Source organism: Balaenoptera borealis, assembly GCF_965194805.1.
Source record: "Balaenoptera borealis genome assembly, chromosome: 12".
Classification (NCBI taxonomy): domain Eukaryota; kingdom Metazoa; phylum Chordata; class Mammalia; order Artiodactyla; family Balaenopteridae; genus Balaenoptera; species Balaenoptera borealis.
The window spans coordinates 93886455-93913934 of record NC_138869.1 but is presented as its reverse complement, the minus strand read 5'-3'; positions in this window follow the sequence as shown (position 1 = coordinate 93913934).

The following is a 27480-nucleotide window of genomic DNA, read 5'->3' as shown; positions in this document are numbered from 1 at the left end:
TTTTATCTGTTTTTTTTTCTTAGCCTACAAAGCCTAAATAGTTACTATTTAGTAAATAATTCTGATTTTTTTTCTTACACAATAATTCTGATTCTTTTTCTTAGCCTGCAAAGTCTAAATATTTACTATTTAGCCTTTTATAGAAAAAGTTTGCTGCTCCTGATTTAGAATAGCCAAACTAATCATGAAACTCTCACGAATGCACTGAAATTTATTGATAACTTATATTTTACCTTTAAAAAAAACGTACTGCATCTCGAGTTGAGTGTCCTCTGAGGAGCTTCAGTGCACCTCCCGAGCTGAGGTTTCAGCTCAGCCATTTCACGAGGAACTCTGGTCTGAAGGGCCGGGGGCAAGGCCTCTGCACGGGGCCTGCTATGAGCAAGTGAAACAGACTAAACACAAAGGGAAAAAAGGTGGATGGGCTAGGCCTGAAGTAAGATTGCCAGATTTATGTCCTTTCCAGATGAAATCTGGATCCTCTAGCAACAGGAAGAGTGAAGAGAGAGGACCTTCCAGATGGCAGAGGAGTAAGACATGGAGATCACCTTCCTCTCCAAAAATACATCTACATGTGGAACAACTCCTACAGAACACCTGCTGAACACTGGCAGAAGACCCCAGACTTCCCAAAAGCTGTGTGGCTGACCGGGTCTTGGTGCTCTGGCTGGCTGTCAGGCCTGAGCCTCTGAGGTGGGAGAGCTGAGTTCAGGACATTGGTCCAACAGAGACCTCCCGTCCCCACGTAATATCAATCAACGAGAGCTATCCCAGAGATCTTCATCTCAACGCAAAGAGCCAGCTCCACTCAATGACCAGCAAGCTCCAGTGCTGGACACCCCATGCCAAACAACTAGCAAGACAGGAACACAACCCCACCCATTAGCAGAGGGGCTGCCTAAAATCATAATAAGTTCACAGACACCCCAAAACACACCACCGGATGTGGTCCTGCCCACCAGAAAGACAAGATCCAGCCTCATCCACCAGAACACAGGCACCAGTCCCCTCCACCAGGAAGCCTACACAATCCACTGAACCAACCTTACCCACTGGGGGCAGACACCAAAAACAATGGGAACGATGAACCTGCAGCTTGTGAAAAGGAGACCCCAAACACAGTAAGTTAAGCAAAATGAGAAACAGAAATACACAAGAGATGAAGGATCAAGGTAAAAACCCACCAGACCAAACAAATGAAGAGGAAATAGGCAGTCTACCTGAAAAAGAATTCAGAGTAACGATAGTAAAGATGATCCAAAATCTTGGAAATAGAATGGAGAAAATACAAGAAACGTTTAACAAGGACCTAGAAGAACTAAAGAGCAAACAAACAATGATGAACAACACAATAAATGAAATTTAAAATTCTCTAGAAGGAATCAATAGCAGAATAACTGAGGCAGAAGAACGGATAACTGACCTGGAAGATAAAATAGTGGAAATAACTACTGCAGAGCAGAATAAAGAAAAAAGAATGAAGAGAATTGAGGACAGTCTCAGAGACCTCCGGGACAATATAAAACATACCAACATTCAAATTATAGGGGTCCCAGAAGAAGAAGAGAAAAAGAAAGGGACTGAGTAAATATTTGAAGAGATTACAGTTGAAAACTTCCCTAATATGGGAAATGAAAGAGTCAGTCAAGTCAAGGAAATGCAGAGAGTCCCATACAGGATAAATCCAAGGAGAAATACGCCAAGACACATATTAATCAAACTAACAAAAATTAAATACAAAGAAAAAATATTAAAAGCAGCAAGGGAAAAGCAACAAATAACATACAAGGGAATATCCATAAGGTTAAGAGCTGCTCTTTCAGCAGAAACTCTGCAAGCCAGAAGGGAGTGGCAGGACATATTTAAAGTGATGAAAGGGAAAAACCTACAACCAAGATTACTCTACCCAGCAAGGATCTCATTCAGATTCGATGGAGAAATTAAAACCTTTACAGACAAGCAAAACTAAGAGAATTCAGCACCACCAAACCAGCTTTACAACAAATGCTAAAGGAATTTCTCTAAGGAGGAAACGCAAGAGAAGGAAAAGACCTAAAATAACAAACCTAAAACAATTAAGAAAATGGTAATAGGAACATACATATTGATAATTACCTTAAATGTAAATGGATTACGACCCAGCAATCCCACTACTGGACATATACTCTGAGAAAACCATAATTCAAAAAGAGTCATGTACCAAAATGTTCATTGCAGCTCTATTTACAATAGCCAGGACATGGAAACAACCGAAGTGTCCATCAACAGATGAATGGATAAAGAAGATGTGGCACATATATACAATGGAATATTACTCAGCCATAAAAAGAAATGAAATTGAGTTATTTGTAGTGAGGTGGATGGACCTAGAGACTGTCATACAGAGTGAAGTAAGTGAGAAAGAGAAAAACAAATACCGTATGCTAACACATATATATATGGAATCTAAAAAAAAATAAAAATGGTCGTGAAGAACCTAGGGGCAAGATGGGAATAAAGATGCAGACGTACTAGAGAATGAACTTGAGGATATGGGGAGGGGGAAGGGTAAGCTGGGACAAAGTGAGAGAGTGGCATGGGCATATATACACTACCAAACGTAAAATAGATAGCTAGTGGGAAGCAGCCGCATAGCACAGGGAGATCACCTCGGTGCTTTGTGACCACCTAGAGGGGTGGGATAGGGAGGGTGGGACGGAGGGAGATGCAAGAGGGAAGAGATATGGGGACATATGTATATGTATAACTGATTCACTTTGTTATAAAGCAGAAACTAACACACCATTGTAAAGCAATTATACTCCAATAAAGATGTTAAAAAAAAAAAGACTCAGAAAAAAAAATGTAAATGGATTAAATGCTCCAACCAAAAGACATAGACTGGCTGAATGGATACAACAACAAGACCTGTATATATGCTGTCTACAAGAGACCCACTTCAGACCTAGGGACACATACAGACTGAAAGTGAGGGGATGGAAAAAGATACTCCATGCAAATGGAACTCAAAAGAAACCTGGAGTAGCAATTCTCATATCAGACAAAATAGACTTTAAAATAAAGACTATTACAGGAGACAAAGAAGGCACTACATAATGATCAAGGGATCAATCCAAGAAGATACAACAATTGTAAATATTTATACACCCAACATAGAAGCACCTCAATACATAAGGCAAATGCTAACGGCCATAAAAGGGGAAATCGACAGTAACACAATCATAGTAGGGGACTTTAACACTTCACTTTCACCAATGGACAGATCATCCAAAATGGAAATAAATAAGGAAGCAAAAGCTTTAAATGATACATTAAACAAGATGGACTTAATTGATATTTATAGGACATTCCATCCAAAAACAACAGAATACACTTTCTCCTCAAGCGCTCATGGAACATTCTCCAGGATAGATCATATTTGGGTCACAAATCAAGCCTTGGTAAATTTAAGAAAATTGAAATCGTATCAAGTATCTTTTCTAACCACAACGCTATGAGACTAGATATCAATTACAGGAAAAAATCTGTAGAAAATACAAACACATGGAGGCTAAACAATATACTACTAAAGAACCAAGAGATCACGGAAGAAATAAAAAAATACCTAGAAACAAAAGACAGTGAAAACACAACGACTCAAAACCTATGGGATGCAGCCAAAGCAGTTCTAAGAGGGAAGTTTATAGCAATACAATCCTACCTCAAGAAACATCTCAAATAAACAACCTAACCTTACACCTAAAGCAATTACAGAAAGAAGAACAAACAAAGAAAACCAAAGTTAGCAGAAGGAAAGAAATCATTAAGATCAGATCAGCAATAAATGAAAAAGAAATGAAGGAAATGGTAGCAAAGATGAATAAAACTAAAAGCTGGTTCTTTGAGAAGATTAAAAAACTGAGAAACCATTAGCCAGACTCATCAAGAAAAAAAGGGAGAAGACTCAAATCAATAGAGCTAGAAATGAAAAAGGGAAAGTAACAAATGACACTGGAGAAATACAAAGGATCGTGAGAGAGTACTACAAGCAACTATATGCCAATCAAATGGACAACCTCGAAGAAATGGACAAATTCTTAGAAAAGCACAACCTTCCAAGAGTAAACCAGGAAGAGACAGAATATATAAACAGACTGATCACAAGCACTGAAATTGAAACTGTGATTAAAAATCTTCCAACAAACAAAAGCCCAGGACCAGATGGCTTCACAGGCAAATACTATCAAACATTTAGAGAAGAGCTAACATCTATCCTTCTCAAACTCTTCCATATATAGCAGAGGGAGGAACTCTCCCAAACTCATTCTACGAGGCCACCATCACCCTGATAGCAAAACCACACAAAGATGTCACAAAAAAAGAATACTACAGGCCAATATCACTGATGAACATAGATGCAAAAATCCTCAATAACATACTAGCAAACAGAGTCCAACAGCACATTAAAAGGATCATACACCATGATTAAGTGGGGTTTATCTCAGGAATGCAAGAATTCTTCAATATACACAAATCAATCAATGTGATACACCATATTAACAAACTGAAGGATAAAAACCATTTGATCATCTCAATAGATGCAGAAAAAGCTTTTGACAAAATTCAACACCCATTTATGATAAAAGCCCTGCAGAAAGTAGGCATAGAGGGACCTTACCTCAACATAATAAAGGCCATATATGACAAACCCACAGCCAACATCATTCTCAATGGTGAAAATTGAAACCATTTCCTCTAAGATCAGGAACAAGACAAGGATGCCCACTCTCACCACTATTATTCAACATAGTTTTGGAAGTTTTAGCCACAGCAATCAGAGAAGAAAAAGAAATAAAAGGAATCCAAATTGGAAAAGAAGTAAAACTGTCACTGTTTGCAGATGACATGATACTATACATAGAGAATCCTAAACACTCTACCATAAAACTACTAGAGCTAATCAATGAATTTGGTAAAGTAGCAGGATACAAATTGATGCACAGAAACCTCTTGCATTCCTATACACTAATGATGAAAAATCTGAAAGAGAAATTAAGGAAACACTCCCATTTACCATTGCAACAAAAAGAATAAAATACCTAGGAATAAGCCTACCTAAGGAGACAAAAGACCTATATGCAGAAAACTATAAGACACTGATGAAAGAAATTAAAGATGATACAAAAAGATGGAGAGACATACCATGTTCTTGGATTGGAAGAATCAACATTGTGAAAATGACTCTACTACCCAAAGCAATCTACAGATTCAGTGCAATCCCTATCAAACTACCAATGGCATTTTTCACAGAACTAGAACAAAAAATTTCACAATTTGTATGGAAACACAAAAGACCCCGAATAGCTAAAGGAATCTTGAGAATGAAAATCAGAGCTGAAGGAATCAGGCTTCCTGACTTCAGACTATACTACAAAGCTACAGTAATCAAGACAGTATGGGGCTTCCCTGGTGGTGCAGTGGTTAAGAATCCACCTGCCAATGCATGGGACATGGGTTCGAGCCCTGGTCCGGGAAGATCCCACATGCCACGGAGCAACTAAGCCCGTGCACCACAACTACTGAGCCCATGTGCCACAACTACTGAAGCCCACATGCCTAGAGCCCACGCAGCAAGAGAAGCCACTGCAATGCGAAGCCCATGCACTGCGACGAAGAGTAGCCCCTGCTCGCTGCAACTAGAGAAAGCCTGCACACAGCAACAAAGACCCAACACAGCCAAAAATAAATAAATAAAATAGATAAATTAAAAAAAAAAAAAAGACAGTATGGTATGGCACAAAAACAGAAATATATATCAGTGGAACAGGATAGAAAGCCCAGAGATAAACCCATGCACATATGGTCACCTTATCTTTGATAAGGGAGGCAAGAATATACAGTGGAGAAAAGAAAGCCTCTTCAATAAGTGGTGCTGGGAAAACTGGACAGCTACATGTAAAAGAATGAAATTAGAACACTCCCTAACACCATACACAAAAATAAACTCAAAATGGATTAAAGACCTAAATGTAAGGCCAGACACTATGAAACTCTTACAGGAAAACATAGGCAGAACACTCTATGACATATATCACAGCAAGATCCTTTTTGACCCACCTCCTAGAGAAATGGAAGTAAAAACAAAAATAAACAAATGGGACCTAATGAAACTTAAAAGCTTTTGCACAGCAAAGGAAACCATAAACAAGATGAAAAGACAACCCTCAGAATGGGAGAAAATATTTGCAAATGAAGCAACTGACAAAGGATTAATCTCCGACATTTACAAGCAGCTCATGCAGCTCAACATCAAAAAAACAAACAACCCAAACAAAAAATGGGCAGAAGACCTAAACAGACATTTCTCCAAAGAAGATATACAGATTGGCAACAACCACATGAAAGGATGCTCAACATCACTAATCATTAGAGAAATGCAAATCAAAACTACAATGAGGTATGACCTCACACCAGTCAGAATGGGCATCATCAAAAAATCTACCAACAATAAATGCTGGAGAGGGTGTGGAGAAAAGGGAACCCTCCTACACTGTTGGTGGGTATGTAAATTGAAACAGCTACTATGGAGAACAGTATGGAGGTTCCTTAAAAAACAAAAAATAGAACTACCACATGACCCAGGAATCCCACGACTGGGCATATATCCTGAGAAAACCATAATTCAAAAAGAGTCATGTACCACAATGTTCATTGCAGCACTATTTACAATAGCCAGGACATGGAAGCAACCTAGGTGTCCATAGACAGATGAATGGATAAAGAAGATGTGGTACATATGTACAATGGAATATTATTCAGCCATAAAAAGAAATGAAATTGAGTTATTTGTAGTGAGGTGGATGGACCTAGAGACTGTCATACAGAGTGAAGTAAGTCAGAAAGCGAAAAACAAATACCGTATGCTAACACATACATATGGAATCTAAAAAAAAAATGGTCCTGAAGAACCTAGGGGCAGGGCAGGAATAAAGATGCAGATGTAGAGAGTGGACTTAAGGACACAGGGAGGGGGAGGGGTAAGCTGGGACGAAGTGAAAGAGTGGCATTGACATATATACAGTACCAAATGTAAAACAGATAGCTAGTGGGAAGCAGCCGCATAGCACAGGGAGATCAGCTGAGTGCTTTGTGACCACCTAGAGGGGTGGGATAGAGAGGGTGGGAGGGAGAAGCAAGAGGGAGGGGATATGGGGATATAAGTATGCATATAGCTGATTCACTTTGTTATACAGCAGAAACTAACACAACAATGTAAAGCAATTATACTCCAATAAAGATGTTAAAAAAAAAAAAGTACTGCATTAACATTTCTCACCTCTTTGCCACTGAGCAATATGTTGAAAGTGACCCAATATATTCAGAGCTTGTTTAGGGGATAGAAAGAGACTCAGAACCATAGGGCATCAGGAACCCAAGGTCTCTGCCTCCTGATTCTATGAACACCCCTGTTGGGCATTCATTTGATGCGAATTAGTCAACAAAGCAAAAGAGAGATTCTGCCATAAAAGAGTACCCTTTCTCCATGGTTACCAAGAGAAAGTCTCCAAAGAGGCTAATCAGCTATATTAAAATGAAGATGACACAAATCATTGATGTAAGTAAGCAAAATGAAAGAAGCAAAAATTTTCTTTAAAAGAAGCTTTCTCTTTCCCCATGATAATTCAAACTATCCTCCCAAGCTTCTTAACCCTAAAAAGTGTAACATGAGGAAAAACACAAAAGCTATAAAATTGGAGATTATATAAATAAAAATAAAAGACATTCTCCTAACCTCGTATTTCCTACACTTCTGCTACCATTCAGTGATGTTGCAGCCCACGGTGCTGTGCATCCTCAGCTAAAGGTTAAGGGTGAAAAAGATGCACGTCCCCCTTCGTGGTACTGTTGTAGAGTTAGTGTTAAGACCAGTTGCTGTCAGATCCACTGATTTGGGACTCATCTTTCGACGAAGTATATATGCTGATGAAAAGCTGCTTTCGTTGCAGAGAGACTGCTAATTGTTTGATTATACAGGTCTTCACATTAATGAAGCACTATTCCATGGGTTTGGAGCATGGTGTGCGACCAAATTACCACCCCAGCACTCACGCTGTGAAATCTGATTATTCATTAGCCAGTCAGTGAGTGGTACCAACATCTTTTCTTTTTTCAAACTATCGAATGAGAATGACTGCTGTTTACCACTCCCACCCCCACTTTAAGAATGTGAGGATTTAAATCAGTTGCATCCTGGGGAAGGGGAGCCGCAGAGAGAGATGGGGTTTCCATAGGAGTTGTTTCACACGTTTAATGCGATGTATGGTATGACAAACAAGGAGCCATATGGAGTGGCACTTCCTGCAAAAATGGATCCCTGCTCACATCATCCAGCTTTGCATACACTCAGTCCTGGCCCTCCTTGAAACAAGGTCTCAACCACCCAAATGTGGTTGCTTCAGTGATCTGGAATTTTACCACCTCAGAACTGCTTGATGAGAATTACTATAAGGCAAGTGTTCGAAGTTAAAAAGGGGAAGGAAGCCTTGTGTGTGTTTTGTGTTTGTTTGCTCTTTTGTTTGCTTCTAAGTACTTTTATCCCCACAGAGAAAAGCTGAGTGGTCACAAGAAGACATAATTACCAGATTAATTTATTAAAGTCCCTTACATTTTTCATAAGTGAACAAAACACTTGCTTCATTTAAACTGCCAACAAAACCATTTTTTTTTATTATGCCCTTTCTGTCTAAAGCCAAGACTGACAGAAATTTAGTGTGACAGATTTAAAGAATCCACCTCATGTATTTCAGTGCCAATATCAAAAGTCAGAGGAAGAATTCAGCCATGATCACTCTCTTTATAACTCAAGCTGGATTGGGTTTCCAAGACAAATGATAGGAATCCCTTCCTCTGTACCCAGGAAAGATACTGACCCTTTGGCAAACGGGATTATCTCTAATGAGATTGCACTCAAAGTGATTAAGATGTGAATTGACACGCCCTGTGAGGGACAAAGAGATTCCTAAAGAAGCAGAAACAGAAGTGAGGGAAGTATAAGAGGAAGAGCCATTCCTGAGAGAAGCTACTCTTTTCTCAAAGACCGGAAAAGAACAAGGGACCAACCTTGTTTTCTAAACCCGTCCACAAGAAAATCACAGTTTGTGACCATCAATAAGAGGGTCTCAGAAGTGAATGAAAACTGGCACCAAACCTGTTGTAGACCATTTTTAATAACAGAACATTTAGAGGCTTCTCTTCCAAGTTGGTGAAGAAGCGCCTCCAGTAACTTTTGGCCTTGTTATGCCTCGAATGTGAACACTGACCTGAAGAAGCCCTCTCGAAGAATTCCCCTCTCCTGAACCATGGTCTTCCATTGTTAAAGGAAATGTAGAGATGCTGAAGCGAGTGTGCCCATTAATGGATGAAGAGACTGAGGTCCAAGGGGCTCAGGGCCTTGCCTGGGGTCCCACAGTTAATTCATGGCATTGACAGCTGGGACTGGGGCACAAGTGCTCGATCAAAGGCTGGAGAGCTAATACATAGAACAGGAACAAAACAATGAAAAGCATGTCAAACCCACAAAAGGAAAGACAAAGGTAGGGAAAGAATGGCAAAGGGAATATTAGCTGCTTTGAAAAGTTCTTTTAAAATAAAAACAAAACAATAGGTCTATCATTTAGCTCCAGCAACTCCTCTGAGGCCACCATAGAATACTGTATTTCTCTGTGTTACCTTAAGCATTCCATCTGCACCAGAGCCCACAGATCAGTTCTAAAAGGAAGGGACCCCTACCGCTACAGGCACGAGATGAAGTGGAGTTGGGGGAGAAGGGGTTTCCAAAAGTTACTTTAGTTTCTGTTCTTATCTTGCTATATGACCTTTAGACACTCTTTTATCTAAAGGTATGAAATAGGTATCATAATACTTAACTGTCTCACTAGGATGTTGTGAAATGTCACTAATTAATGTTTATAAAGCACCTAGAGACTTTGGAATGAAAAGTTCCACATACAATAATTATGAGTATTAACATTATTATTAACTTGCAGCATTAGTTACCAGCTGCATTGTCATTCGTGCTGTAGGTTTTTTGCTAAGAAAGACACTCCTAATATTTCTTGTATCTGCTCCTTTCTTCTTCTACAACTGGTCCTACAAGGATTTTTAGGCATCCCAGTACATGAGTCAAGAAACCATCTAATTGAGACACATTGTTACAATTTCACATGTTTTTTTTCTAACTAAATCATTTCTAAGAAATCCTCAAATCAACCAGATTCTAGGTAAGCATAACAGTGGTTTTAGAACTGGTTTTGATTACAGTTCCCTCTGATTACCTAATAAAAGCTATGATATTGCTTTCTGGAAAACTGCATACATATATTTTGCAATCAATTTCCAGATGCTTATGGACCTCTGAATGAAGGAACTATGTCTTTATCACCTGCTATAGGCTAGACACTGCTCTAGGCACTTAGGAAACATTGGTGAATAAAATACACAAAGATTCCTACCATGCTTGATCTTACATGGGTGAGAGAAAAGAGATAATAAGAAATAAATGTAATAAAATGAAGTTTATTATGTTAGAATGGGGTAAGTTTTATGCAATAAAGAAAAAATAGAGCAAGCTAAGAGGAGTAGAGAGCACTTGGCAGGGATTCTCTTTACAGCTTGAAATAGAGTAGTCAAGATAGGTGTCCTTGAGAAAGTGAGTTTTGAACAGTGATTTGAAGGAAATGAATGAATTAGCCAAGTGTATGACTGCTGGAAAAATATTCCATGAAGAGGGAAAAGCCAGTATGAAAGCCCTAAATTGGGCCAATGTGCTGGAGCAAGTAAGCAAGGGGAGGGGCAATAGGAGATGATGTCATTCTTGCAACGATGGTGGTTTTAACCAGGATGATAGCAATAGGGACAAAGTGGTCAGATGGTGAGATTCTGGTTAGATTTGAAGAAAGAGTCAACAAGATTTTCTGATAGTTTGGAGGCAGAGCATGAGAGAAGGTGTGATGAGCAGATCAAAGCTGATTCTGAAGATTTTGGTCTGAGCAACTGGGAAATGGAGCAATTTTGGGGGTAATCCTATTCAAGGACCCTGCACCACCTCTACCCTTCAACATTAAGAACACGGGACCAAGAGCATTTCCTTTCTAAGAGAAGGAGTTTCTCTCTCTCTCTCTCTGTTAATTGAAGTATAGTTGATTTACAATATTATATTAGTTTCAGGTATACAACATAGTGATTCAATATTTTTATAGATTATACTCCACTTAAAGTCATAACAAAACAATGGCAATATTTCCCTGTGCTATATACAGTATATCCTTGTTGCTTATCTATTTTATACTTAGTAATTTGTGTCTCTTAATCACCTACCGCTATCTTGCCCCCCCTTCCCTCTCCCCACTGGTAACCACCAGTTTGTTCTCTATATCTGTAAATCTGTTTCTGTTTTGTTATATACATTTGTTTATTTTTTAGATTCCACATATAAGTGGTAACATAGAGTATTTGTCTTTCTCTGTTTGACTTATTTCACTAAGTATAATACTCTCTAGGTCCATCCACTTTGTTGGTATAGATATATACCACATCTTCTTTATCCATTCATCTCTTGACAGACACTAAAGTTGCTTCCATATCTTGGCTGTTGTAAATAATGCTGCTGTGAACATTGGGGTGTATGTATCTTGTTGATTAGTGTTTTTGTTTTCTTTGGATACATACCCAGGAGTGGAATTTCTGGATCATATGGTAGTTCTATTTTTAGTTTTTTGAAGAAACTCCATACTGCTTTCCATAGTGGCTGCACCAATTTACAATCCCAACAATGTTTAAGGGTTCCCTTTTAGCAGCATTTCTCTTTTGTTCACTGTTGAACTGTTAGAATTTAAAACATTGCCTGACACATATTAGGGATTGAATAAACATTTATTGAATAAATAAAAGAACCCAACAATGGAGAGAATAACCTTCACAGAAATGCCTAATCATTCTTCCAATATCACTTTCTTGACCTTTCTAGGATTTAGATTAAGGGTGAATTTGTAGGGTTTTAGCTACAGTTTTGCTTTCCCCCCATCCCATTCCCTGCCATGCCAACTTTATTATTATTATTTAAAATAAAGTATAACAGGGAAGCTCAGAAATATAGAACCAAATAGCAGTAGGAATGGCAAGAGGTTGTATTTTCTTGTCCATCATCAAAGCCCAGGTAGCTTTATTGCTAACGTCATTAACATTAGTTAGTACCCCTCTCTTCTCTCTAAAGATGGCCACTTCAGTCCAAGAGAGGTGTTTCAAAGATCAGTGAGAAAAGAGTCCAAGCCTAAGGGACACATGGGGTAGCAAAGAAAGCTGTTTAGGTGAGGGTTGCCCTGTGCTATTACTGTAGCACCAGAGAATTCAGAAGCCCCCAGACAAGCACATATTCTGCTCTGCTTTCACAAAGGACTGTCTAGTAGAATACATTTAAATAAAACATATGAGAAACTGCAACATCAGAGGCAACTCCAAAAGCATTGGGAGAGCTGAAGAATGGAGAAGGCTGAATAAAGCTATATTATAGTCAAGTCTTTTCCACAGATAGCATTACAATTCACTTGCTTGTCATGCCTTGAAGTTGAGTTAACTTCAAGTTGTTGATCTGCCACCACCCTATATGTAGACAGTCACGATGTGCTCTGTGATGGTGACAGAAATATTTTATTTGAGCAAATAGCTTTGGATTCCACATACACTTACTAAATTCACTCACCTCCCTAGCTGAGCGGTTGGGTAAGATTCTCATCCCATTAGTAGATTCTGTTGCATCTTCGTGCTAACTCCTACCCACAAGACTCAAAATGTCCATTGAGTTTGAAATTGACACAAAGGGTCAGGCTTAGAAGCCGAAATGTTAGGGTATGAAAATACCAACTAATATAGTTCAGTCATTGAAAAGTGAGAAAGCTGACATTCAGGGAGGTGAACTTGCTTAGGCTGAACTTGCTCAAGCCATACAGTCAGGCAAAAGCACAGCTGGATCCCATGTTCCCAGGGAGGGCTCTTCCTACCACACATGTGGACTCAAACTCTTCTTACTGACAATCCACATTCCTGTGAACAGGCAGGCTGAGAAGCTCCCACTTTTTTTGCTTTCTGACTGAGCCACACCGCTGGTAACAATTACTTCAAAGGTTAGGCAGTGAGCTGAATATCTGCTAAAGAAAAGTGCTTTCTCCTTTTGATGTTTGTATAATTGCTAGGAGCAGGGGGCTATAAACCTGGTTCTGCTGTTGGCTGGCTGGATAATCCTAGAGAGTCAGGAAACTCTGTGCCTCAATTTCCTCTTCTACAAAAGAAAAGCATTGTAATCCACTCACTCAAAGGCAGGCTCGAAGGTTTAAGACTCCATGAGTCAACGAATAATCTCACTTTGAAAGAGTAATATCTTTCTTTACTTATTTGAAGATTTATAGCAATTTAGCACCTTCCTTCCCTCTATAAAAATAACCTAATATTAGGAAAACAGATCTGCAAATTTTGATAAGGGAATATAATGAAATAGACAACAATTTTAAACAATCCTTGTGAAGAGTTAATAATAATATAGCAAATACTTTTGTTTTGCTGCTAACAAGAAATCAGAACAAGATTGTATTTATGACATTGTCCCAATTATAGGTGTTTTCTAACTTGCACAGCAGCAAAACATTGCTTGGGTCTCACAGGTGGGAGCATGGTGAATAGCTGGTTTTTCATTTTCTGCTTTGAGAGTTTCTTTACTTTCCATAAAAAGAAAAACCACTTTATTTTCGAGGAAAATAAATAAGCTTTGTTTTTTAAAAAGATTTATGACCTTGGCATTTTGCAAGTACCTGAAAATTTACGCATTTAGCAAACATAGGCCAGTAGACTCTGCTCAGAATATAAATGAGCCCTGATAGGATAGAATGTATCTCATGCTTCTTTCAGATTCCAGCAGTTACTTAACAAATATTTTTGCCCTTGACTCTGGTGCTAGAAAAATCTAATCACAAGAATATGAGCTTACAGCTGAGAGGTGGGGTCTTTTGCAGGCGCCAAGAGCCATATGATTCTCAGAAACCAATTTGAATCCCTACATAGTATAAGACACATGTCAGACAATAAATAAAACTGACTGACTTATGGCCAAAAAGCATCTGGCTTCAGCTTTCCCCTTATGCCATTTGTCAGGCCTGCAACTCTGGGCCCTTGTTCAGGCCAAGTGGTACTTAACCAGTGTATGGGCTCCTAATTAAGGATGTAGGCTTGAAAAGCATGAGTCAGAACACCTAGATCATAGATGACAAATACATATGTAGTTCATGAGCTGCCTACTACTACTTCCATTTCCCTAACAAGTATTACTGTTGGATAAAGGTTTGCACCCTTTATCCTTGGAAACAAACTTAGAGGCTTGGAAACAACATTATCAGTCACTACCAAACAATGGGGACTGATGTGTAAGAAAAATCCAATTCACCATCTCTTTCTTGAGTGAGGTCTTAAGGTAATCATACAGCAATGACTTATGAGGAATAAATGAAAAGTATTGAATGGATGGACAGAGGATGGATGGATGGATGGATAGATAGATGTGAATCTTGTAAAAATGTTTTGACAACTCTAAAGTTTAGGCTTCAAAATGTTGACTGAGGATGGGGGGAAGATCTATTTCAAGGTAGCTTATTCACATACTTAGCAACTTAGTGCTGGTTGTTGGCAGGGGACCTCAATTCCTTGCCAGATGGACCTCTTCATAAGGCTGCTTATGCATCCTTACAGCATGGCTGCTGACTTCCCCCTGAGCCTGTGAGCACGAGGCAGATGCCACAATGATTTTTATGGCCTATCCTCAGAAGTTACACCCTATCCTTTCCTCAATATCCTATTGGTTGTACAGGTCAAGCCTATTCAACATGGGAGAGTATTACTCAAGAGTATGAGTACAGGAGGTAGGGAACATTCAGAGACATCTTGCACCTACCATACAAGTCCCTATAGCAGATTTTAAGAAGCCAATCCTTGCTCTCACAGAGCTTATAGTGTAGTTAAGGGGACCCATATATGTAAAAACAAACAACCTATTTAAGTAAAGAAAAAAACCCCCAAAACTATGACAGACAACTAGGACTCACCAATATGTATATTCTCTTATTTATAATTTTGTCAGAGTCTTCTTTTTTCTTTGTTAGTCTAACTAAAGTTTTGTCAGTTTTGTTTCTCTTTTCAAAGAACCAGTTCTTGGTTTTTAATCTTTCCTATTTTTCTATTTTCTATTTTAGTTATTTTACTGTAATCTATATTATTTCCTTTTTTATGCAAACTTTGGGCTTAGTTTGTTCTTCTTTTTCTATATTCTTAAGGTGTACTATTAGGTTGTTTATTTGATATCTTTTTTTTCCTATTTATTTATTTATTTATTTATTTTGGCTGCGTTGGGTCTTCGTTGCTGCACGCAGGCTTTTCTCTAGTTGCAGCGAGTGGGGGCTACTCTTTGTTGTGGTGTGCGGGCTTCTCATTGCGGTGGCTTCTCTTGTTGTGGAGCACAGGCTCTAGGTGTGTGGGCTTCAGTAGTTGTGGCATGTGGGCTCAGTAGTTGTGGCTTGCAGGCTCTAGAGCGCAGTCTTAGTAGTTGTGGCACACGGGCTTAGTTGCTCCACGGCATGTGGGATCTTCCTGGACCAGGGCTCGAACCCGTGTCCCCTGCACTGGAGGTGGATTCTTAACTACTGCACCACTAGGGAAGCCCCGATATCTTTCTTTATCTTGATGTATGCATTTATAGCTATAAACTTCCCTCTTAGAACTGCTTTTGCTGTAACCCATAAGTTTTGGTATGTTGTGTTTCCATTTTCTTTTGCCTCAAGATATTTTTTATTTCCCTTTTCATTTCTTCTTTGACCCATTGGTTGTTGAGGAATGTGTTAATTTCCACGTATTTGTGAATTTTCCAGCTTTCCTCCTGTTATTAATTTCTAGTCTTATATCATTGTGGTTGGAAAAGATGCCTTGATATAATTCTATCTTCTTGAATTTGTTGAAACTTGTTTTGTGGCTTAACATATGATCTATCCTAGAAAGTCTCATGTGTGCTTGAAAAGAATGTGTATTCTGCTGCTGTTGAATGCTTGGTCAAGTCTACTGTTGAAACTCTCTGTTGAATTCTTCAGTTCAGTCATTGTATTCTTCAGTTCTAGGATTTCTGTTTGAGTTATTTTGATGGTTTGTATTTCTTTGCTGAACTTCACATTGTTTTCCTAATTTTGTTTACCTATCTGTGTGTTCTTATAGTTCACAGATCTTCATTAAGAAGATTATTCTGAATTCTTTTTTTTAAAAATAAATTTATCTATTTATTTATTTTTGGCTGCATTGGGTCTTCGTTGCTGTGCGTGAGCTTTCTCTAGTTGCGGCGAGCAGGGGCTACTCTTCATTGCCGTGCAGGGGCTTCTCATTGCAGTCACTTCTCTTGTTCCGGAGCACAGGCTCTAGGCACGCAAGCTTTAGTTGTGGCACATGGGCTCAGTAGTTGTGGCTCGTGGGCTCTAGAGCGCAGGCTCAGTAGTTGTGGCGCACGGGCTTAGTTGCTCCATGGCATGTGGGATCTTCCCAGACCAGGGCTCGAACCCATGTCCCCTGCATTGGCAGGCAGATTCTTAACTACTGTGCCACCAGGGAAGTCCCAAGGAGATTATTCTGAATTCTTAGTGAGAGATGTCATAGATCTCCATTTCTTTATGGTCAGTTATTGGAGCTTTATTAGTTTCCTTGGGTAGTGTCATGTTTGTTGGAGTCTTCTTTTTTAACATAAAGCTCATGGTCACCTGCTTGGGGTTATATACTAAATCGAATGCAATCTTAGACTCTTTCTTGACTGTAAATTCTTCCAAGGAACTGAGTGTGCCCTACTCTATTTATCATCTATATTAAATCAAATGTCACCTTTCAGATGCCTTTATAGACTATTCCATCTAAATGAGTGCTCTCCTCACTGCTACCAGTTACTTTCATATTATTCTGTTGAATTTTCTTTATAACACTTGTTGCTACTGGATGATTATTTTTATTTGCTTATTTACTTGTTTATCATCTGTCTTTTCCCACTGGAGTAGCAGCTTCTTAATATCAGGAGTCTTGTGTTTCTTGTTCACCTCTGTGTCCCCAGTGTCTCAAACAGTGTCTGACACATAGCTGGTACTCAGTAAATGTTTACTGGATAAATCAATAAATCTTCATATTTCTCACTATGCTTAATGACTGGCCTTAGAGGGATCAATAACTATTTACTAAATGAATGAAATTTGTAACTCCCCCAATACATGCTAATATAGCTAAAATACATTTTTATTTATAAAATTCTGATTTATAAAAATCATTTTTCAGGACAACATTGATATTGCAAATCAAAATGACAAACATGGTGTATCTTCTCCCTGTCAAGCAGCTGACTTAACTTCGTAATTATGTTTTCTTCCTATTAACACTGGAAAAAGTCAGTGTTCTCTGAGCCCACATCAGCTGGCTATGTGATGAAGAAGAAGAGTGGAAACAGAGGTAATTGTCCCAGGTGCTGAGGGTATCTGGCTCATGCTTAATCAACAAACCAAGCCACTGAGATGTGCCTGGGTGGTCAGATAATATAAAGACTGGCATAGGATGAATCAAGAAAGAAGGAAGAAAGAGAGAGTTGGCCAAGGCAGCCAACTACCTAAATTTGAGTTCAGTATGGGAGACCCATTTTAAGCCACCTGGAGCATTTACCCAGATGGGAAAGAAAGAAATGGAAATCTGAGAAGCAAACAGCAATCCTTTCCTTGGACTGGAGAGGTGATAGAAATTTGGACTTCTTTCCTGGGTTGTTTGGTAAAAATTATCAATGGCTGACATTTAAGAGAAATGAAATCTGATGAGGCAAATTAAATGCAGTTTGAATGATTTGCTTTTCCCCATAACTGAGTGGATAAACATGATTATTTACCTAATAAAGAATTCTTTGATGTTCCCAAAACAATCCTATTAGTTTAATAAATGGTTGAAAAATTATGATTTATACAAGCTTGGTTAATAAATATACTGTGCAATCTCTGCCCATTTATCATTGATTTCCATATGTTTGTACAGACAGCTGAGTTCTTTCTTTTCCTCTGAATGCTGCATTTGCAGAAAAATCAGGATTGAATTTAAAACATGAAATAATCATTGTAAACCATCTAGGTAAATACTACTAACTCATTACTCATATGCTGAAGAATCAGGGCCAGCATCCAGTAATGAGAATTTTCCTGCTTTCTCTGTATTTTAGACGAGAGAAAACTGTCCCAGGGTATGCCTTCACCCTAAATACAGTGCCAGAGTTGGGGAAGATAGGAGAAAGAATCTTCACTTCATGATCACTTCCTGCTAAAAGCAGTTATCAAGGCATCAGAGATGAGCTCCCTAAAAGACTAAGAACAAAAATCTCTTACCTGCTCTCAGATATAAAAAGCAGTTCTGAGTCATAAGTTGTGCTATTGACTCAGTTGTGTCCTATTAATATTCATATTTTGAAATCCTAACCCACAATGTAATAGTATTAGGAGATGGGAGCCTTTGAGAGGTAGTTGTGTTTATGAGGTCATGAGGGTGAGACCCTCGTGATAGGATTAGTACCCTTATAAGAAGAGACACTGGACAGTTCTCTTTCTCCCTGCCAAGTGAGAACACAAAGAGTAGGTGGCCATCTGCAAGTCAGCAAAAGAGCCCTCATCAGAAACTGAATCCTGCTGGACCTCGATCTTGGACTTTCCAGTCTCCAGAACTTTGAGAAAATAAATTTCTGTTGATAAAACCACGTATTCTGTGGTATTTTGTTATGGCAGCCTGAGCTGACTAATCTAGGCTGCCACAGTATATTTATATATCTCATGAGCTTACTCTCTCTGATATGTCAGGTTTCTAAAATAATTGTTTTTTTTAATAGAAAGCTTAAATACCTTCACATGGCAGTAAGATAGTGAGCCCCTTTCAGTAGAAGTATGTAAGCAGATACTGGAGGACTGTGAGAAATGCTTTGAAAGAATTTGTAGAGCAGATGGAAGATTGACTTGTGGATCATGTTGATGCTAGTAAATATTGAGAACATGCAATTAAAATAACTAAATTAAGGTAATACATAAATTAGGTGAAAGCATCTGGACACTGAGTGGGAAGGTGAGGGAAGAGGACATGAAATGTATTTGGGAGGCAGTCTACTCCACATGCTGAGATGGTAGGGAAAGTATTCTTCCTGGAATGACAGATGAATATTTCAGGAGTTTTTGAATGTGGGAGATGTGACAGAGCTGTCATTGCTCCAGCCACAGCCGCCTAGGCCTTATTACGTCAACATCTGCCTACCCAACTTCCAACTTCCAGCAGCTCCCAACATCCACTCTTTGTCCTTGAATGAACTTAGTGACTCACTTCTAATGAATAGAATATGATAGAAGTAACAGTGGGTGACTTCTGAAATTAGGTCATGAAAGGTTTTGTGGCTTCCTTCTTGCTCCCTCTCTCAGATTAGTCATGCTGGGAGAAGCCAGTGGCCGTGTCATGAGGACACTCAAGCAAGCTTCTGAGGAAACCCACCAGGTGAGGAACTGAGGTCTCCTGCCAAGAATCTTGTGAGTGAGGCATCTTGGAAGCAAAACTCCCAGCCCCAGTCAAGCCTTCAGATAACTGCAGCCTCCGCTGACATCCTGATTGCAACCACTTGAGCCAGAACCACCTAGGTAGCTGCTTCCAAATTCCTGACCCACAGAAGTTGAGATAATAAATGTTTATTGTTTTGAGCCACTGAGTATTGTTGTTACACAACAATAGATAACTGAAACAGTGAGACTGAGCTAAAATACAGGGAATGAGCAATAACGTCCAAGGCCTGAGAGATGAGGAGCAAGACCAAATTGGCTTATGATTTTTAAACAAAAATTAGAATCACTGTATGTTATTTTCTAAATGACTATTTTTTTAGTTAACCTCAGATGGACACAATTTATTAATCATAGTTCTTTTTTACCATTGAGTATACTCATCCTTCCTCTACCTGTAGCCCTCTCTTATTTTGTTTTTAGTAATATAATGTACACTCATGAACCCTATATCCAACCCAAGAATTTGAATATAAGCATTTACATTCACCAACACATAGTTATATACACATGGATGATACTTTTTTACTTTAAAATATATCCTATTGTTTCCTCATTGCATTAAATATATTTCAACAAATTTTTTTAAGTCGACACAGAATTCCATCATGGATGTATCAGAATTTATTTAAGCAGTTCCTTATTGTTGAATATTTAAAATATTTGCAGATTTTGTTATTAAAAATAAGATGGTGGTGAATATCCTTATTCATAAATTTGTGTGCCACAGTGATTAATTCCTTAGGATAAGTTCTCAAAAGTCTCTATGAGAAGCCAAAATCCAGCTCTGTTGCTATCACAGGAGCAGATATGCCTGGCATATTAGAAATTCCCCATCTTCCCACCTGAATATTCTGGACCACAAGGCCTCTGGACACACCATGGAACCCACTTTCTTCAAAAAGACCATCAGAACTAAATTCAGAATGCTCCACATCCCTCCTTACCTCAATCAGCCAGAAACAAACCTCTCCAGTCTTTATCTTCTAATCACTCATCCCCAAACTGTGCTGTAAATCCCTGAATCTGTTTCACCCCTCCCCCTAAAAAAACCCCACAAAAAAAAAAAAAAACAAAAACCCTCACACTGTGCATTCTGGAAATTTCTCTTCAGTAATGTATCATAAATTTTAACCTCCTTTCTGAACCACTACCCCCACCCACCTCCTTTCCTTAATGGAAACTGGACTCTCCCTTAAGGATACTGCTTCTCCTACATCCCTCTCAGGTGGAAGTTATTTTCTCAGCTTACTCCTTTGAGACCATTACTATTCCTCCATCTTGAATAGCAATCATTCTGCTATGTATGGCAATTTCCTCCCTTCTCACAAGAATCATCTAGCAATTTCTTGGTTATTCCCCTCCTTCTGTAAAACATAAGCATGTGTCTTCTTCACCACAACTCCTGACATCACTTGACATGGCCTCAAGTTCCCCATGAATGACCTGTTGAATAGCTTGGCCTCTCAAATCTTAGGTCTCCTCAACTCCAATGTTCTTTTCCTCTGCGTTACACTGATTACATCCCTGGTCTCATCCTCACCAGAAACTATACCATGTAAGATTGTAAATTCAAATGATAGGGATCAAAAAATGGAAGCTACCATGCTTTGGTTGTACTGATCCAGATAATGGGTACAGCTGGACAGAACAGAGCAAGGCTTGATTGATGTGTGTTATAAAGGGCCTGAAGCTCTTCCCTGTAGAACACAGGGGATCTGGAATATAGAGATAAAAGGAAGAGAAAAACCCTGGAATTGCAGGCTGAAGTTCTAGAAGAAGATGGTGCTGCAGCAGAGATGAGAAGGGAGATGCTGGGGAAACTGATAAGCAGAGGGAATTTATACTGTTTTGCTATGACAAGAAATATAATTTGCCTTTTCTCCTTTTCAAGGCATTTCAGTAAAAAAAAATTTTTTTTAAGTTTTTATGCTTCCTCGCATGTTGGCCTGATATTTCTTTTGAATGCAGCACCATATTGAGATTGGTCACTAGGCAACCCAACATCCTTTGAAGTATACAAACATTCCCCTCTCTGGCCCCACTCACTTTGCCTACAAGGAAAATTCTTTGACTTCATTGAGATCTCCAATCCCCTCAGCCTCCCCCTATGTTCTCTAAAGTCATCAGCCCCCTTCCTATTTTCTTATAATTTCTTCTCAACTTCTCATTCTGTGTTCCAGCAGTACAATTACCCTTGGTCTTTATGACCCTCTTGAATAAACGTCCACTAAAGGCCTTCTCCAGGTCAGTATGATGTAGCTGAGTGATACTGGAGAAATGTCCATAATGCATATTTTTGTCAATATATATGTATGACCATCACCTTCAGATGGACACTCACTACTCCAGTGATTACATTGATTTGCTGAGCTTGATTTTACTGTCTGAGGAAGGACCCTTTCACACCTACTCCACACTACCTTGACCCCAGGCTCTCTGTCTGTACATTATTGAGGAATGGAGGTTATCACTTAGGAACTCACTCATCTTCCCATCTCCAGGTCTATGCAGCTGCCTCCATTAACACCCATCACTTTTCCCCCAATTAGTTTCAACAGAAAGTGTCCCTCCAAGTATACTCCCTCTGCAACCTCTTTGTTGTCAAGTCTCTCTTTAGCCTCTTCAGTCATTCCTCAGCACTAGGCTATGAGAGTGGTACTCTCTAGTGCTGGGCACTATGAACAGCCTGGGTGCTACTATCTTCCCATCATTAAAACAAAAGAAACAAAAACAATAAATCTTTGTTGAATCCACAGTTACCTCCATGTTTTATCATCTTGCTATCCCTCTTCTTGGTCAAACATCTCAAAAATTATCTACCCAATCTCATTCACCTTTCATTTTAAAAAAATATTTTAGATATATTGATACAAAAGCGTATGGAGAACAATATAGGAAACACCCATATACCCATAACCCAGTTTAAGAAATAAAACATTATATATATTTTAAAATCCACTGCATATCTTTCCTAAATATCAACTCCTTTCCTTCCTCTAGAAAGTAACCACTATTCTAAAAACAGTGTTTATCATTTTCATGTATTTATTTATTCTTTTACCCCATGTGGTGGTGTTGAACATTCACATATACTTTATTTAAATGGTGTCATATTGGATATGTTCTTCACCTTGTCTTCTTCATTCAGCATGATGTTTGTGAAGTTCACCTATGTCTCTAAAGATGAGCTAGCTTTCTCATTTTGACTGATATGTAGTTATCCATTTTCCTAATGATGGACATCATGGCAATTATTTGCTGCTACAAGCAACGTCATGTGAACATTCTTGTAACTGACTCCATGAGCATATTTACAAGAAGTTCGTTTAGGATAAACATGTAGAAGTCAGACTGCTGGGTGGTAAGATGTGTGCATCTTAAACTTTACTACTGAGTAGCGCTAGGTTCCTCCCCCAGCCTCAGAGAATGTCCGTTCCCAATGATCTACATCCTCATGAAGCAGTGTAGTCAAACTTGAAAACTTTTTCATTCTGATGGGAATGAAAAGTATCTCATCATTTTAAACTGGATTTTCTTGAATGTTGAAAAGACTGCATCTTTTCATATCTTCATTGACAACTTGGGCAATTAACTGCCTATTAATATATTTTATCCTTTTTTTCTATTGAGTTGTTTATTTTTTATTATTGATTTCTATCTACTTTTATATATTCAAACAGTAATCTTTGGACTGTTATATATGTTACATACATCTCTTTCAAGTCCATTATATTTTTAACTTTTTGTGGCTTATTTTGACGCTTAGAAGTATTAATTGTAATATAATTGTATGTGTCCTTTTCTTTTTGGTTCACCCTGCTTGTATTTTGTTCAATATACCCTACCCCAAATTTTGTTCCTTGCCTTGAAGTCATATTTTCCCACTTTGCCGTCTAATAATATCATAGTATTTCTTTCACAATTAAGTCTTTCATGCATATGAAAGTCTTTCATTTTTGAAAAAAATCTTTCATTTTTTATTGTAGATAATAGTATGGATTTTTGTTATTTTGCATATATAACAAATTGTTCCAGAATGATTCATTGATTTATCCATCCTTTCTCCATTGAAGGAATACTAATCCTGTCCAGTATTATGTCTCTATATATGTGTGGTGTCTGCTTCTAGTCTTTATTTTTCCCATTGATCTTTTTGTTTATTATTTTGTTAATACTAAAGTATTCTAATTACTGTATGTTCAATTCTGTGATGCTGCCAATATCTTATTGATTGACAGATAGAAAAGAAACAGAAATTTTGTGTGATCCAACCTAATAATAAGTATTGATAACCATAAAGTATAATATTTGGTAAAAGTCCTTTATCACGAAAGAATATACTTTTCTATTTCTGGTCATCTAGAGTACATTTAAAGGTGTGTTTTTTTTTAAACATCTTGGAGTATAATTGCTTTACAATGGTGTGTTAGTTTCTGCTTTATAGTGTGTTGAATTTTGCCAGCTGCTTTTACAACATTTACCAAGAGGTATTTTCTTCTTAAATTTGTTAACAGAAAGAATGGTGAATTACATTTTTAAAAAATATTAAGCTATTCTTTAATTCCTCAGATAAATCAAATAGTTGAATACATTGCTGGATTTTTTTCTTTTAATAGTTTGTTGAAAATTTTAGGATCTATGTTCTTAAGTAAGACGGGCCTATAATATTCCATAATTACACTGTCTTTTAATTTAAGTGAGTTTAGTTTTAAAATGAGTTTTGGGGCATTCCTTCTTTTCTTATTCTATGGAAGTGTTTCATAGGATCTGAATCTTGGATCTTTAGATGTGTTTTAGAACTTTTCTGTTAAAAACAACTGGGTCTAATGTTTTTGTGTAAAAGTTTAGAGAAGGTATATGTTTAACTCCCAGTTCAATTTCTTTATTGGTTATAAGTCTCTCCAGAGTTTTCATCTCTTAAGTCAGTTTTGATATTCATATTTTTCTAAGAGATTGTCTATTTTGAATGTCTTTATATTTTTTAGCCTAACGTTAGTAATACAACGTACTTGTTTTTTATTACTACATCTGTAGTTTTGTGCCCTTTTCATTTTTAATACTGAGTATGTGTGCCTTTTTTCTTTTTCTTATCAGAAATTAATTTTATTTAGTTTTTCTAGAAAACCAACTTGGGGCTTTATTGATGCGCCCTATCATATCTTTGGTTATTATTTATTAATTTCTGCTATTTATAATTTCTTTCTTTAAACTTACTTTGGGTTTTCTTAAGTTGAATGCTTAGTGGGTCATTTCAATCATTCCTTTTTTTTTTTTTAAGCAACCTTATTAAGGTATAAATTACATACAAGAAAATGCACACATTTTATATTTCATTGAGTTTTGACAAATGTGTAACTACCACTGTAATCAAGATATAGATCATTTCCAGTATGCCAAAATTCCCTTATGTCCCTTTGCTATCAACCCCTCACCACCACCACAACCTGGCCCCAGGGAACAACTGGTCTGCTTTCTGTCAATACAAATTTACCTTTTTAAAAATTTAATACAAGTGGGATCATACAATATATTTTCTTTTGTGTCTGGCTGCTTTTGCTCAGCATAACGTTTTTAAAATTCATCCATGTTGTCACATATATTAGTAATTTATTCCTTTTTCTTTCTGAGTAGTATTTCATTATATGAATTATATTAAATTTCTTTCATTTATCAGTCAATGGAAAGTGGGGGTTTCCAGTTTAGGGGTGTCATAACTAAAGCTGTTATAAATATTCGTGTGCAGATCTCTTTGTGGATACATGTTCTCATTTCTCTTGGATAAATATTAGAATTGGAATTGCTGAGTCATACGTTAAATGTATATTTAATTTATAAGATATCACCAAACTATTTTCCAAAGTAATTACATCATTTTACAGCCACTTTGGAAAACATCAGCAATGTTTGAAATTTCCAGTTGCTCCATATCTTCACCAGTACTTGGTATTGTCAGTCTTTCCATGTTAGCACTTCTTAAAGATGTGTAATGGCATTTCACTGTGGTTTTAATTTACACTTACCCAGAGCCTGATGATGTTAAGCAATTTTCTATGTGCTTATTGGCCATTCATGCATCTTTTTACCAAGTATCTTTTCCCCATTTTTTGTCTTATTATTATTGAATTGTAAAAGTTATTTTCATAGTCTAGATCCAAAGCCATTTATTATATATATTTATTGATTATATATTTATGTTATATATTGCTATATTTAAAATTATGTATATGTTCATTTTCATGAAACTAAGTTCCCATAAAGTGTGACTGAAGTGGGTTCAGCTTAACCATGCAGAATCATCCAGTCCTGTAAGGGAAAGATATATTTTTGCTGAAGAGTGTGGACTCTGAAGCCAGACTGCCTCCGCTCAATCCCCCGCTCTGCCACTTCCTGGCTTTAGGAACCTAAGCATGTCGCCTAACCCTTCTCTGCCTTAGGTTCCTCATCTATGAAATGTGGGAAATAATAGTACCTACCTCTCAGAGTTGTCAAAGGATTAAGCATTTACTGCAGTCCCTAGCACACACTGCCTGTTACCTACTAAGATTGTTTTCTGTTGTTACTTTGGCTTCTATACTCTCTCTTTTTTTTTTTTTAAAGGTTGGGGTAGAACTTTTTTTTTTTTTAATTTATTTTATTTATTTATTTTTGGCTGTGTTGGGTCTTCGTTTCTGTGCGAGGGCTTTCTCCAGTTGCGGCGAGCGGGGGCCACTCTTCATCGCGGTGCACGGGCCTCTCATTATTGTGGCCTCTCTTGTTGCGGAGCACAGGCTCCAGACGCGCAGGCTCAGTAGTTGTGGCGCACGGGCTTAGTTGCTCCATGGCACGTGGGATCTTCCCAGACCAGGGCTCAAACCCGTGTCCCCTGCATTGGCAGGCAGATTCTTAACCACTGCGCCACCAGGGAAACCCTCTATACTCTCTTATACTACACCTAATCGAAGTAGAGTATCCTGAACTGTACAAATATTTTTGACACAAAGATTGGTATAACCGACATTAGCTCTGACTTCCACCCCAATAAATGAGATAATCTCAGCTACTTCTGCGTTAGTTGCTTGCTAGATGTTTTGGAAACTCATAAAGAATGCAAAGAAACAAAGAGAATAACTAGTAAGTCACTAACTTTCATTTATCCTAGTGAAAATTATTAGATAATGGAGTTGTTTAACAATAATTAGGTAATAGCCTGAGGTAGTGGACACCTCAGTTGATTTATAATGAGAGAGGGCAACATGGTCAGAGTTAATGAGAATTTTCTAAGCTTAACTGGTCCTCCAAGACACTTAGCTGAGATTTTCCTAATTATTTCATTCCAGGGGGTTTCTGGGGGACACTGGCACTTAAAGATAGCTGAGGCCACATGCCGCCAGTTTCCATGGTGGAATCTGCCACAGCAAAACAGCAGAGGACTCTTAGGAAGTCCCAGCCGTCTTTGCTTGAGTACCAAAAGGCAGTACCCAGTGGTTGCCACTCTGGGTCCATAACCCTGGTAACTGGGGTAGCTTGAGAGTTCTGGGAGGTTCTCCCTGAGCTTTCAAGCGTGGTCTAGCATAAATTATGAGAACTTTCAGATGACCCAAGTCTCCACAATAATCCCTGTTAGGTAAACACAGGGGTTGCGGGGAAGGGGCAGGTCACTTCTGTACTCTACAGCTCCTAGCATATCTAGGCTACCTCAGCTGTGAGGACCCATTCCCAAAGAAGAGGGCTCCCAAACAATGCTATTATGAAGAGATATGAAGAGAGGTGTCCCAAAGCTGTAAGGAACCTGGTACAGACACTCTGGCCCTAAAAGAACTTACTGGCTTCAGGATGTGCTTAT